General features: G+C 42.0%; 1 protein-coding gene across 1 annotated transcript in view; it reads right to left on the bottom strand.

The window, feature by feature from the left end:
* Positions 1-13526, bottom strand: part of CLBA1 (clathrin binding box of aftiphilin containing 1) — a 139180-nt gene that overhangs the window by 82413 nt on the left and 43241 nt on the right. The window lies entirely within an intron of this gene.

The raw sequence follows: 13526 nt of genomic DNA, 5'->3' as shown, positions 1-13526 counted from the left end.
TTTCCTGACCATATCATTTATTCAAGCAACCAGATGTTTGCCAATTTCAAAAGGTGAATAACTTTTCTTGGTTCCAGTGGTACACCGTGGTAAGAACTACATATGTAATTTTGCTAGGTATCCAGGCTAGGAAGAGGAAGGGCAAATAACTCAATATTGTAATCTTTTCCCACATTTGTGTCTACATTGAGCACAGCCTTCAACAGAATCTTCCACCTCTTTAATATTGAGCTGCAGAAGGCTATGTCAGGAAATTGTGAACTTTTTTTTAAGTCCTACTAATTGATATGCAATACGTACTTTCAAAGAGAGCAGGCATATTTTTTGTGAAAAGCTAAAGACTGACTAGGAACTCTTCCCTGCATTTGAATCTGTAATACATAGCACGGACTGCCAAGGCTACCCACAGACTCAACTACTCTAGTGAAAAACTGTAGGTGTGAGAGAGTCACAGGAGAGCTGCTGCATTTTGCGGTTTAACTTGTGTGAGGAGCTGAGACCGCTGCATTATGTAGACTCTCTATTTACACCTGCAGTACCTCCAGTAAGACTGGAGGCTTCATTCATTGTCTGTTCTAATGTTGCTTTAAAGTGTAATTTTAAGGATTATAGGAGTCTTGGACAAGACCTATTTGGGGGGGGGGGGGGGGGGGGAGAGTTGGAGGGGTTGTATTGAACAAATTTAAATGTCTTGCTAATTCAAGTTAAACTTTCATAAGATCATAAAAACATGTTGAATTAGGTCTTGCCCAGGACCCAACATTTTTAAGATAACACAGGTGAGAGAGACAAAAATAGATGTAGACAGAGAGTGGGAGAAATTAAATAGGCAGTGGTAAAATATTGAGAAAGTTCACTTTCTCTGGGGGGCCTTTGGAGGTGGGACCCTGGGCAATTTCCCACTTTGCCCACAGCTTATGTCTGTGGCTTCACCAGAGCAAAATCATTCTCCTACAGTGCCCTGGCATTAAAGTCTCCATGAGGAGCCCTCAGGTGTGAGGCCACTTTTGAACCCACATAGTCCTGCGCCCTTCTGGAAGGTCCTTCCATACATTTGTTATGCTTTCCTTCCCTATTATATAACAGTGGTGAATTTTGATGCGTAAAAATGATCACAAAGAGGCATTTTTGTTCCTGAACTTTGTTTTTTTTTCATTTTAAAAATCAATGACATGAGTTTAAAGCACGCAATTAAAAAGTGAAACTGATGAAACGTAGAAAAATATTTTGTGAACATTTGTTCTTATATTTTTTTGCAGTTTTTATATACCAGGAATCCGACCCAAAAGTATCAGAGTACTTGGCATGAGCACCAGTTATTTTACAAAAGGACACATTCATTTTTGTAGGCACAGTGAGATTAAGGGCCTGATTTAGATCTTGGCCGTGCCACCGTCAAACCGTCCATGGTGAGGACCAGAAAAGACCATCAAGTCGACGTTGTTCCATTCGCTATATTTAGATGTTACAGTCCTGCAGGAGGTGTACTGGTGGTGGTTTTCTGACGGAGGGAGGCCGTCTCTGGACCCAATGGGCATCGGGCAACGGTAGTGGCTATGGAATACAGATAAGTCTCACACACACACATGCACGTTGTACCTATGCCATATGTGTCTCCCTGCATCACACACGAAAGAACACACAACATATACATTATTATCCATTGCCATTCCACCACGTCACAAACACACACTGACATACATCCATTACACAACATACACACACTATTGACACTGCACCCACGCACAGCACAACCAACACAATTAGCAAATCACAACCAACACAACTACACACTCATCCACACACACATTTGCGTAACATCACAACTATGCACATCATGACAATGACCGCCACACAACACTCACCTGAATTTTGTATGCAGCAACACAGAACACAACACAACAACTTCAATGCCATATGCAAGTGGCACACATACTGACACAACCACATCACACACTCTACCTTCTTACACCTCACCCACCCAATCGCATTGCAATCACACACACGCACAACATGACATTTACAGGTCCCCTTGCAATGTGCACACATGGACACAGTTGACAGGTGTGACTGTACCATCATTTTGGTGCCAGTATTCATTTGGCAATGAATGTTGACACCAAAATGACAGTTGTGTATGTGTGCGATATGTGTTGTGTACCAGTGTGTCCCCATCCGTGTCTGACACAATTTTCTTCTCATCATATGCACGCCACAGTAATTAAAAAAATTACTGTGACATGTATATGCCTGCAGTGGTCCCAAGCTCATGTGCAGTGACCCCCCAAAATGAATAGTTTGCAAAGGATCACGGAAATGTTTGTGCAAAAGAATGTCGGTGCCAAGGTCTGCAAACATTGAGAAGACAGTTTTTGTTATGAGCTCTAAATAGCATGGGAAAGGTAGTGAATGTTAAGATTAAAATCTGAGTGTGGAAAAATGTGTAATGGGGAAAATGATAGCTTGATTTCAAATTTGTTTGCACCTGATCTGACACGCTCGTAATGAGCCTCCATGTCATACCAGGTGCAAAGCTATTTAGTACAGAGACAACACAACCTTTCTTATACACTTATCAATAGCACAGGTCATGCATCTTCAGGAAACTATAATTCAGCCACTTCATTATGCAATACATCAACTCAACTACAATCTGTGGGCTGGTAAACCACATTACAATTTTTTTGTGTAGAACAACGTATCAGTAGATAGCACTCATTGCTTTTTCTTTACCTTGTTCTGTGGGCATCACCCATAGAACTCAAGAGGGTTTGTTTGTTTTGATACCAATTGGTTTAATGTTTTTATTGAGAGTGTGCACACAACACAAAACTTAAACCTAATGGCTCTGCCAATGCTTGTAATAGTGAGCGATTGCATCATGAGCAAGTTTTATCTCTAGCACTCTACACAAACTTAAATTTGCTTCATACGCTGTTCATGACTATCAAACTGCAGTAGAAAGAAGGTTTGTTTGACTTAAAAACAAATGCTATTTAACAGCTTCAGGATTTGTGTAGTTCTATGAACAAAACATTTATTTACTGCTACAGAAAGGTCAAACTACTTGGTGGACTTTTTTGCCACTGTTGCCTATAACAGGGGAGAGATAGGGGAATGAAAACAGTGTTGTATTGAATGGTTGTGCAAAACGAGTATATCCGAAAAGCTGCATTTTTGTGGGTGTTCACCAAAGCTTTGATTCACATTTGTGTACCCGGATACACTTAGAAAATTACTCTAGCAAGCAGTAGGAGTAAGTGAGATTCTAGGGCAAGAAAAAGAAGAAAATATTTAAATAGTTAATAGAAATGATCGAAAAGTGGTCTCTCTACGCACAAGATGTTTTTCCAGTGGAGGATAAAAAAAAGTTTCCAGAAAAGTGCAAACCACTTTGTAAACCTAGTCCATAAATAAGTTAAATTTAGGGGGCTATGGACTTCCACCAGTAAATAACATCATATATGTTCAAGTTCAACCTTTTGGCAGCCTCTGAACTTCTGTCAAAAAGGAAAAAGAACAAATCTATAGAACACACTGGGCCCTCATTCAGGTAGACGCTGGATTACTAAAGCAGCACTCCACCAGATAGAAATACTGACACTGAAGGGAATGAAGGGTCATATTCTGGTAGGTTTCCACTCTACTTTAGCACTGGATCTTTGCTGTATATAAGGAACTTAGGAAAGTGTGGAAAACCCTAGGGAGGTAAAGTACCCAAGGCGCCCAGATGAAGGTGCATCTTTGTGTGCAGCTCTAAGGATGCACGAGTGCCTCTGATTGGTACAGTGTATGAGGGTCTGAGAGTCTCGTATTAGTGTTGTGAGGTTATTCTTGTTATTACACAGGGGCATTATGTCAGTTTAGGCCTGCAGCTTGTGCCCTTTCACTCTGAGACATGCATTTTTTAAAAAATTATTTTAGTAAAAGCCTTACTTTGAGTGGAGATGGTTTTATTATTTTATCTGCTTGTCCTTTCACACAGAATTTTATTATTCTTTTCTCTGCACAACATTTTCAATCCATGCTTTATTCAAAGCTGAACATGATAAGTTATGAATTATTGCTGGAACAAAGCGTTCATCATATCCCCAACTCTCATACACAGAAATATATGCATTGTCACGTCAGGGCGGTTTTCTCCAAACACCAAATATTTTATTATAAAACACCTCACTGCTCTTCCATGAGAGAGGGGAAGTTCAACCAGTTGCCATCGTACACTGCACGTCGCCTTTTCAGTTTCTGCTGAGACCTGACGCAGTCTCTCCTTCCGTGTGGAAGGATTTGCAGTAGACCAACAGACCTCTTCCTTACCTACTGTCACAGGTATGGGGTTCTTCTGGGGGGCCTGATGGGCAGATTAGGGTTTACACTGCTATGCTGTGGTATAGAACCCTAGTAGTGCAGGTAGGGATTCTAGAGCCATTCTTGTGACAATATAGTGAGACTTTTCCTCTGTTTCATTTTCCTTGTCACTGCCTTGTTTTTATTATGTTTTATCATCCTTATAATCGCAATACATGCCTCTTTATATAGAATGCAGTTGATTCAATAAAACCTATTGAACCTAGTCCTGCTTCTATTTTGCCTTTGTATGTATGAGATATGAGTAACTGAGAGAGAGGGGGTATGATCTGTTCCACCACAATCTCCATGAGAAATCTAAATGTCATGCGAAAGGGCTGCCACAAATCGCCTTTACTCTCTGGTACTGGTGAGTTGCTGCTAGCTGTCCGGATGGGTTAGGCCAACAGCTGTCACATGGCAAAGGATTAGACTCAGTCCCTTTGCTGGTGCCGCCAAAATCCAGCAGTCTTGTTACGATAACAGGAGTCATTCCGACATTGCACCTCCAATGTTAGCTAGGGACTGAGTTACAGAACTCCCAAGTATCTCTGTCTCACAACATGCTAAAGACACCCTAATTAGCTTACACAGAGACGTCCGTGGTATTAGGGATATCCTCCTCAGGTAAGATAAGTAGCACCTATTTTTCACTGAAGGTTGTTCAAGCTTGAACCTTTTAAAAAGGATTAAATCCCCAGTTGGTGTCCCTATCTCTGAACTATACAATATTGAAATATGGCAGGACCCCAACGGTTTGTAATTGCAGCAAACATGAGGCTGCCCCTCACAAATCATTTAGTAAATAATGGCCTCACGGAGGAGGGAGGAGCAGCTATATTCGTAGCTGAGGCAAATCCAGTATATAGAACTGATTTTTTTTATTCTTGGGTCACTTTTCCAGTAGTGGACAGGAACATGCATGCATTTTATCACTACACTCCTGCTAACACACCCACACAATACAGAGTATATGCATACTTCGAAATACCTCTATCTTATCAAGAACACCAAAATTGGCTTGATGGCACCCTAGCACACGTTGCACAAAATGTTATAGTAGGTCCTTTGAGTAATGAAGGTCCTACATGGCCACGACTGGCCACATATACACCACACCCTAATGCTAACACCGTGGCAGTACTGGAAGTGCGCCACCTGTATAATGATTTAGGTCAAGTATATTGACGCTTAATACAATTTGTAATGCAAACATTAAATACTGCTCCAGCAAGGGCTCCTCCTGCACAACCACATATGGCCAGGGCAGGCCTTAATCCTACTACAGTACATTCAATCATGGATAAGGTACCCACCAAACGTGAAGAAATTCCATTCTGGTTAGCGCAAAAAATAAAATAAGTGCTTTGGAAGAAGTATTTTCCTATATGAGACCCCAATATAAACATTTGTGATGGTTCCCACAGTGGATAACTGTGCATCATGGAGTGCAGCATTTGCTAAACTCTACACTACTCAATGCAAAACACTGACACCTGCGAATCTTCCAGAAGTGTTGAAACAAATTCAAGAAGAATACGAGGCTGACCAGGCCCTAGTCTTAGAAATACAATTAATGGGCACTTTGCCACAGTCTCCTCACTAATATTAAGTAACCTTAAAGGGGAAGCAGCAGCTATGGCAGGCCGCATGCAGCTCTGGGATATTCCTCTACAGGATCTGGAGTGCACGCTGCCAAAGATTATCGCTGAGACCTGTTCTAGTGTAGGTCGGGATAGTCTGGGAATCAGACCAACTAAACCACAACTATAAGGTAAATCCAATAAGGATTCTGCCAAGCAAACAAAAGAGGGTTCTAAGAAATGCTGGGATAAACAAAACAAAGATAATGTAAAACAGAGAGGAGAATCTCTCCGTCCGGAGACCTCTGAGAAACAATACAATTAAGAAATGGAGACAGTTTCAAAACTCCTGATAAATATTAATATACTGATACGCACCAATCTAGTTCCTTTCAGAACTCACCGGATAAATGAAGTGAGCGAGGAGGGCATTCCGAACAACGAAACGAGTACATGAAACCAAGAAAAAAATTCACAACGCTCAGCTGAAACTTCCATCAAAAAGGAAGAGAAACCACCCAACAGAAAGCACAGTTTTAAAAAAAGGGGGCAGCTATTTCGGCCCGAAATGCCACGCATATTGAGAGATTTAATAAAGAATAGGAAGTGGGCACTGACTCTACTAGACAGCGTGGCAGAGGTCACAGTAGTTGACCAGAACAAAGGCTTCTGGATGCGACCGCAACTAACGACTATTTAGAAGTTGAAACTGCAGACACGTGTCTTCCCCCCAGACACAGTTTACAAATTGAAATTGCAACTCGAAGGAGACACTGAGTGCACAATTCAAGTACTATTCTCAGAAAAACTGACACAGTGCTATGATATCCTATTGGCAGAAAAGGATTGGCCACCAGAATTTGCCCACAATCTTCCATTCAGGGAAGAAGTTATCATGCCTTCTTTCTCACCTCTCGTTTCTACGAAATTAGGGGAACTTACTCAGTAGATTGGGCATTGGCAATAGCCCCTGAGCTGTATCGCAATCACATGGGGTGGGACAGAGACTCTCCATACCACATAATACCTATTAGATCACAACTGCAGCCTCAACCACAATATCCCATTAAACATGAGGCTAAAGAAGCAGTGAAAGAAACACTCACACAACTTGCATATCAGGGTGTAATTGAGCCCAGCGCCTCACCGATGAACAAACCCTTCTTTCATATAGCTAAGCCAGACCATCCTTATAGAAAAGTCTTAGACTGCAGACACCTACATGGTCATACATGCACAATTGCTATACAAAATGCTCACAGCACTTCCAATGGGTGCTTCCCCCAAAATATAGTGCCTGAAATAAGGGATTTAAAAGCCTTCAGCGCACCAAGCTTGCAAAGTCAATTTTCACAACTCCCACAAGGGAATAAGATCAGTCTTGGACTGTTCTCAGCACATGAAACATCAATTTTACACAACATAAACCCTAAGGCATTGTCCTATGTCAACAATATTTACTAGACGGATGATGCCCTGGTTCTGCAGAATTTGGCAACAAATTAAATAAAAAAATAAAAAAATGCTTTCCTCAGTGTCCTGTTTTTGGGATATTAGTTATTAGATGAAGGAAAGAGCCTATCGCTGCATTATTTTTTTAGAAAAATGCATGCAATTAAAACCACCAAACACCATTAAAAAGCTCCAATCGTTATTAGGCTTCCTCAACTTTGGCAGAAATTATGTTCCAGAGTGCGCACAACGTATAAAACCATTGTATGATTTAATACGCCCGACTTTTCAAGTAAATATTGGGCAGTCGAACACACATGCTTTGTGAGAACATTGCAGCAGGACATGCTTGAAGCAAAACACTTTCACAAACGTGGTAAAACAAATTTGGTCATCAGAGTAATTGCTGATGCAATCGGATTCACCTATGTAACATTCAATGAAAGTGATACATTGCCTATAAGCAAACAAATCACATATTTACTCCACATTTGAACAACGCTTTTCTCCCACAGAAAATATTCTGACTGCTGTTCAGATGGCTTTTATAAAAGAGAAACCTCTGGCCCAGGGGAAACACATTATTGTCATAACCCCCATACCAGCTCTCGAGGCTGTCACAAAAGCCAGAGTCCCAAACGCTAGAGCACTACATCCACATTAGGTCCAATGGGCAATGTCTCTGACTGCCATTGATGTAGATTATGCTTTTGACCCAAAACGTCAGACTCAAGGATTCCTTCAATATAAGGTTGAATACCCACTAGCAACAAATATCCTGCCTCTTGATCACTATCAAACATTAATTTATACTGATGGTTCAGCAAAACCGGCGGTAGGCATAAAACAACAGTACTCTGCAGCCTGTGTGGTTGTGAGTGGTGTCATGAAGGATGGCAAATTCTTTGCTCTGAACTCTTACACACAGACCCTAGGGGACTGCACTGCACAATTGGCAGAGCTTACGGCTCTGGTACTGGCAATGGAACGTACGGATCTGTAACAGCTAACACTAATAGTGTGTGATTCCTACTATTGTGTCCAGTCCTTTAATGAATATCTGCCTTCCTGGTGCAAAATGGGTTCAAAGATTCAAAAGGGAACACCATCAAACACAGATTACTGTGAGGGAAAGTAGCAGATGTGAAAAAAATGCTACCCAATGCCCATGTAGTTCACACATTGGGTCATCAACATGTAGGAATACACGTTGCAGGCAATTTCTTGGCTGATGAGGCAGCAAAAAAAAACTGCTGTGAAAAAATAATTCAGCCCTTCACATCTGCACTGGTTCCAGACCTGGGAATACACGGTACCAGAAGTGTCATCTTACCACCGCTGCCTAGTTCTAAAGGAAACCACTTTGTCACCATTGACAATGTCAAGTTACACCATGTGACCGATCCTACATAGCAGACCTAGAGTACTTCTGGGTAGTTCCTGAACCCCTCTCACTACCAACAAGATGTACCTCTTCAAGTTTTATGCAAGCAATGCTGACACTTCCTGATCTTGGAGAGGGTAAAAAATGATCTGTCATTAGTACCAGTAACTTCTTCTGCGACAAGCAACATCCACACTTCTGATCAGTGTTATTCAAATTCAACACAAACCTTTGGAGTAGTTTACTATGAACCACCAAGGGCCACATCTGTCAGTTCCAGTTTTCCAACATCGGCTTCAGTACTTGCACTAGGTCTTCTGCAGTACCTGAATCAAGAGCATGTAAGCTGTTCACTTACCTTAAAACTAACTATCTGGTTTGTCCCTGGAACTATCTATGGGTCCTATTAACTGTGCTTGCCTTTCTTCTCTGGATTGTTTTGAACATCATTTTCATTTTGCTGATACATGGTCATTATCTTCCTGAACACTTTGCTGTTGAACTGGTGGATGAGGTCCTAAAACCACATTTGTCTACACATAAGATCCAGAGAGCCTTGTCCCTAGTGAACATTTAAGCTATATTGTTTCCTGATGGGATTGTTTGGGATAAATGATCCTTCAAGTCCCATATGTGTTTAAAGTTTCAATATAGTATAACACTGGGAGTAGTTTCTGATGATTAGGATGTAAAAACAGTTTCTTTGCTTTCCAAGCCTAAATATTATACTGTATTTGAAAGTGAAGATGTTTATCAAACAACTTCTAATTATGGCAATATTTTCTGTTACAATCATTATGGACATCATTTTATACATAAAACTAGCACCCTGTGAAATGTTTACAATTATACACAATGGGAACATTGCCCGGCCCCACCAGTGGGGAGTTCTAAAACATATATGGAAAAATGTGCATGTTTTACTGGGCGTTATGTAACAAATGCTGAGTCTTACTATTTCAAATTACCTCCTATGAAACTGCAAAATGTTTTGTTAACAGATACCAGATTGATTTATTCGGATTCCTTTGTTTCCCAGTTGGTGATAGGAGGCTATGAATATTGGTTAAAGTCCGTTGACTTAAAAAGTGTGTGGGGAACTAAATGTTGGCAAATACAAGAGAGGGAAGCTTTCTTTAGAGCATGCCTTATCCCGTTGCAAATTATATTTTTTAAACAACACTATTTAGCAAACTAGTTGTCGGTGTGTGGCGAAAATTAAGGAAATTATTGCGCCCAATATTCCCTCACCAGCCAAATTTAATAACTGGCAAAAAATAATAAAGGTCAAGAATAGCTCGATGGGGGGTCCAAAAAGGAACATTTAACACAACACTTTCAGGTCCTGATGGGAGGGTATTGTGGCCAACGGACATGAATGATTGTCTTGCATGTTTTGTAAACTCCACATGGGGTTTTAGCGCAAGCCGACCTGACCCTCGTTACATATCATCACAACACTCTGATATTGTCACCACATATAGTGTAGAAAAATGCCAGTAGTGGCTGAAATCTTCCTCACTAGCAGTGGTAAAGAAACTCCCCAGTCTCCTATCAGAATCTAAAGATTTACAAGAGTTTCCGTTGGGCCCCAGAAAACAACGAAAAAAGTGCTTCTTATATGAAGTTTTTAATGAAATTTGGAAACATTCCCAAATAGAAGCAGTAGCCTGGTTAAGGCAAAAAGACCAAGGGCTTGCTGGAGGAACATGTGGAGGTGGAGTGCTCTCCCAGGCAGATTTGTGAATTGCTGAATTTCTGAGAACTTGGTGGGACACACAGTGGAGGAAAGGAGAGCCTAGCTCTTCAGTACTCTCCAAAAGGGGATCTTTGATTCCAAAGAAAGGTCACTGGTCAAAGGGGTCTGGTCACACTTTAGGAAGTAAATGGGACTGATAAGGCAGTAATAAAGGGCATGGTTGTGGCGTTTGTAAACTTTTGATGCTCATATCAATAGATTACATCCAGATGGGTTCTTTTTGTTACTCCTATGGCCTGTGTTTGCAGCTGTCAAGGGTAGAGACAGTCTTGCTGTGATATACTGCTCTCTGGAAGAAGAGTACAGCAGACAAGCAGGCACTTCAAAGTGGGCAACACCTAGAATTTGAACTTCAGGGACAGAGGATCTGATTCAGATTTCGGCGAACGGGTTACTCCATCACAACAGTAATGGATATCCCATCCGCCACAATATAAATCCCATTATTTCCCATGAGTTTACTATTTTGGCGGCCAGAATGTCCATCAGTGTTGTGACAGAATAACCCATCTGCCAAAATCTTAAACAGGCCCAGTGACACTAAGTCACAGTTGTGTCTGGAAATTGATTAAGAAAAGGGGAGCTCAAAGCTCTCAAATTGTTAAATTGAAGCTGACATCCGCGAGAAGGAGCTCAACATGAGTGCCTCCTCTTGTGACCAGAACTAGGACTTAAGGTCTGCTAGCTTTCCATGCTGGGTGAGGGGGCATCACCCAGGAGAATCAAGAACACTTGCCTGGGGCCTGGAGCTAAGCCTCTGCCTGAACCAAGGCCAGATGACCATATGAGGTGAAGGAGATCACCTTGAGGGAGCGAAGTCCAGTGGAGTTCATGCTGAGGGGATACGGGGAGCAGGTGTGAGATTTGGGTCTGTGGGGACACACACCAATCAGGTTGTTCACCTGTGTGTAGAATTCACACCCCATTTACCAGATGGAGGCTGCAAAAAAGAACTAGGGTCATCACCTTTGGTGCCATGCTGTGTCCAGAAAAGGGCCACCGCCTCACGCCGCACCTTGACTCGAAAAAGGCCATCACCTTGTTGGTGCTGGCCATGACCCACCTATGCCAGGTGGGGCCTGCGGTAAAGAACGAGGGTCATCGCTCTGGTGCAGCATTTAGATTCAGAATAGGCCATTGCCCTGAGAAGTTCTGTAGCCCAGAAGGGGCCGGCGCTCTGTGTATGCTCATATGACCCTCCCATATGTCATGAGAGGCTCTGGTGAAGTGGAAGAGCTGTTGCCATGAGCCAGCATGCATCTGTGAAGGAGATGCGCATTGTGAACTGTGAAGAAAGGTACAACAAATTCAATTTTCCAACTCCGGGGGAACCCAAGACCTGCCACCACACCCAAAATAAGAATAGCCACATGATCAGAAGAGCACCGAGGACATCCACCATCATGACAGCAACATCTCAACCTTTGATCCTGACCACTCGAGTCGTGCACCCAGTGACTCTGAACCACCACTCCAGCTGGAGCACTTAAGACTGATGACCAGGCCCTGGGGTAACTTGCTGTGACTGACATGTTTCGACATGGAAACACCTAGACTTTTGCAAAGCCATGGTAGCGCTCCTAAGACTTGAACTCACTAGTGGGCCTAGTTAGTTAGATTTACATATGAATGGGCAATAACCACGATCATTAGAGGGGGAATGGGACTCCAGAGCTGACCTGGATAACGCTAGTATGCTTGCCTTACGAAGGCTCTGTTCACTGTTTGTGGTGTCTGGTAGTATACTTTCTGTTGATAAATAAAAGCCTATTTTTTTCATAAATGCAAGTGTTGGACTGAACAATCATTTATTTGGTTTGCTGGGTGAATTTTGAGTTGTGTGCCTGTGTATGCCTTATACCTGCCTCCTGCTTGAGAAGCCTTGGGCGGCTCGACCCACTCTACCACTGACAGCTAGGAGCCGAAAGGGTACTTAGCCCAGTTACTCAAAGTCAATAGAAGGCAGGGCTCAGGACATCAAGGGTGAAAAAATGTAACCACCACAGGTGGGCCCAGTAACACCTTGTTGCCCTAGGGTTCTCTGAAAGGGGTTCTAACAATTACTATCCACTGGAACCCATATTATCAACCTTAGAAATAACAAACGGCTGAGTTAAAACCTTCAAATGTCATAATTATTTGTTGCAGATTATACAGAGTTTTTTACACGCATGCACTCAAACTGAGCTGTTTTAACACTATAGAAGTCTGAGGCTTAGGGTAACCCAGGGATAGCTGCAATGTAAGAATTAACCTATTGATACATATTGATTACATAAAACACCAGTCTGTGACCTACAACTACCGGCTACCCTCTGCAGGAGGCAGATGAACAACCTGGTCTGTTCTATTATGATTCACACCTGCAATCAGAGAATGCACCAATATCGTTTCAGCAAACGCATTAACCATCAGAGTTACCTTACTAGCACAAAACCCTGAAGTATGCTAGATTCACAGATCTTGGCAGCTGGTGCCCTAATCCCCTAAAATAGTCACAATACAGCCAGTCTGTGACCAATTAAGCTGGCCAGAACAACTTGGCTGTCATAGTTTTGCTTGGTGCAAATTTCTTTGGGGTGGAGCTTGTAAAAAGAATAATAATGCATGGTCTCACTGTCATCCTTCCGCTATGCCTGACTACAGGCCTTTTAGCGCCACCTTAGATTTAAGATTTTAGAGTATTTGTTTTCCATTTCCAGTGCTGCATTGATCTACACCATCTGCATTAATTTCCATAACTACGGGAAGCATTTCTCTCTCTGGAGGACACTTTCTTTAAAAGATAGGCTAACTTCCACCGCTCCTTCAGCGTTTTACTCCCTAAAGCCCGGCTAGTGGCTCTACATTGCTGCTTCTTCTTGCAAAACATAAAAAAAGATTAATTTAGCAATTCAGCATTTTACGGCTTCTTTTTTACTCTTGCTTTTTACACACGAAGAGAAACACATTTCTGTTTGACATGTTAGTTAAAAGGCCATGCGAGGCCTCTAAGAACAAA

This window comes from Pleurodeles waltl, chromosome 9 (genome assembly GCF_031143425.1).
Source record: "Pleurodeles waltl isolate 20211129_DDA chromosome 9, aPleWal1.hap1.20221129, whole genome shotgun sequence".
NCBI lineage: Eukaryota > Metazoa > Chordata > Amphibia > Caudata > Salamandridae > Pleurodeles > Pleurodeles waltl.
Note: the sequence above shows the minus strand (reverse complement) of the source record. Positions and strands in the feature narration are given on the sequence as shown.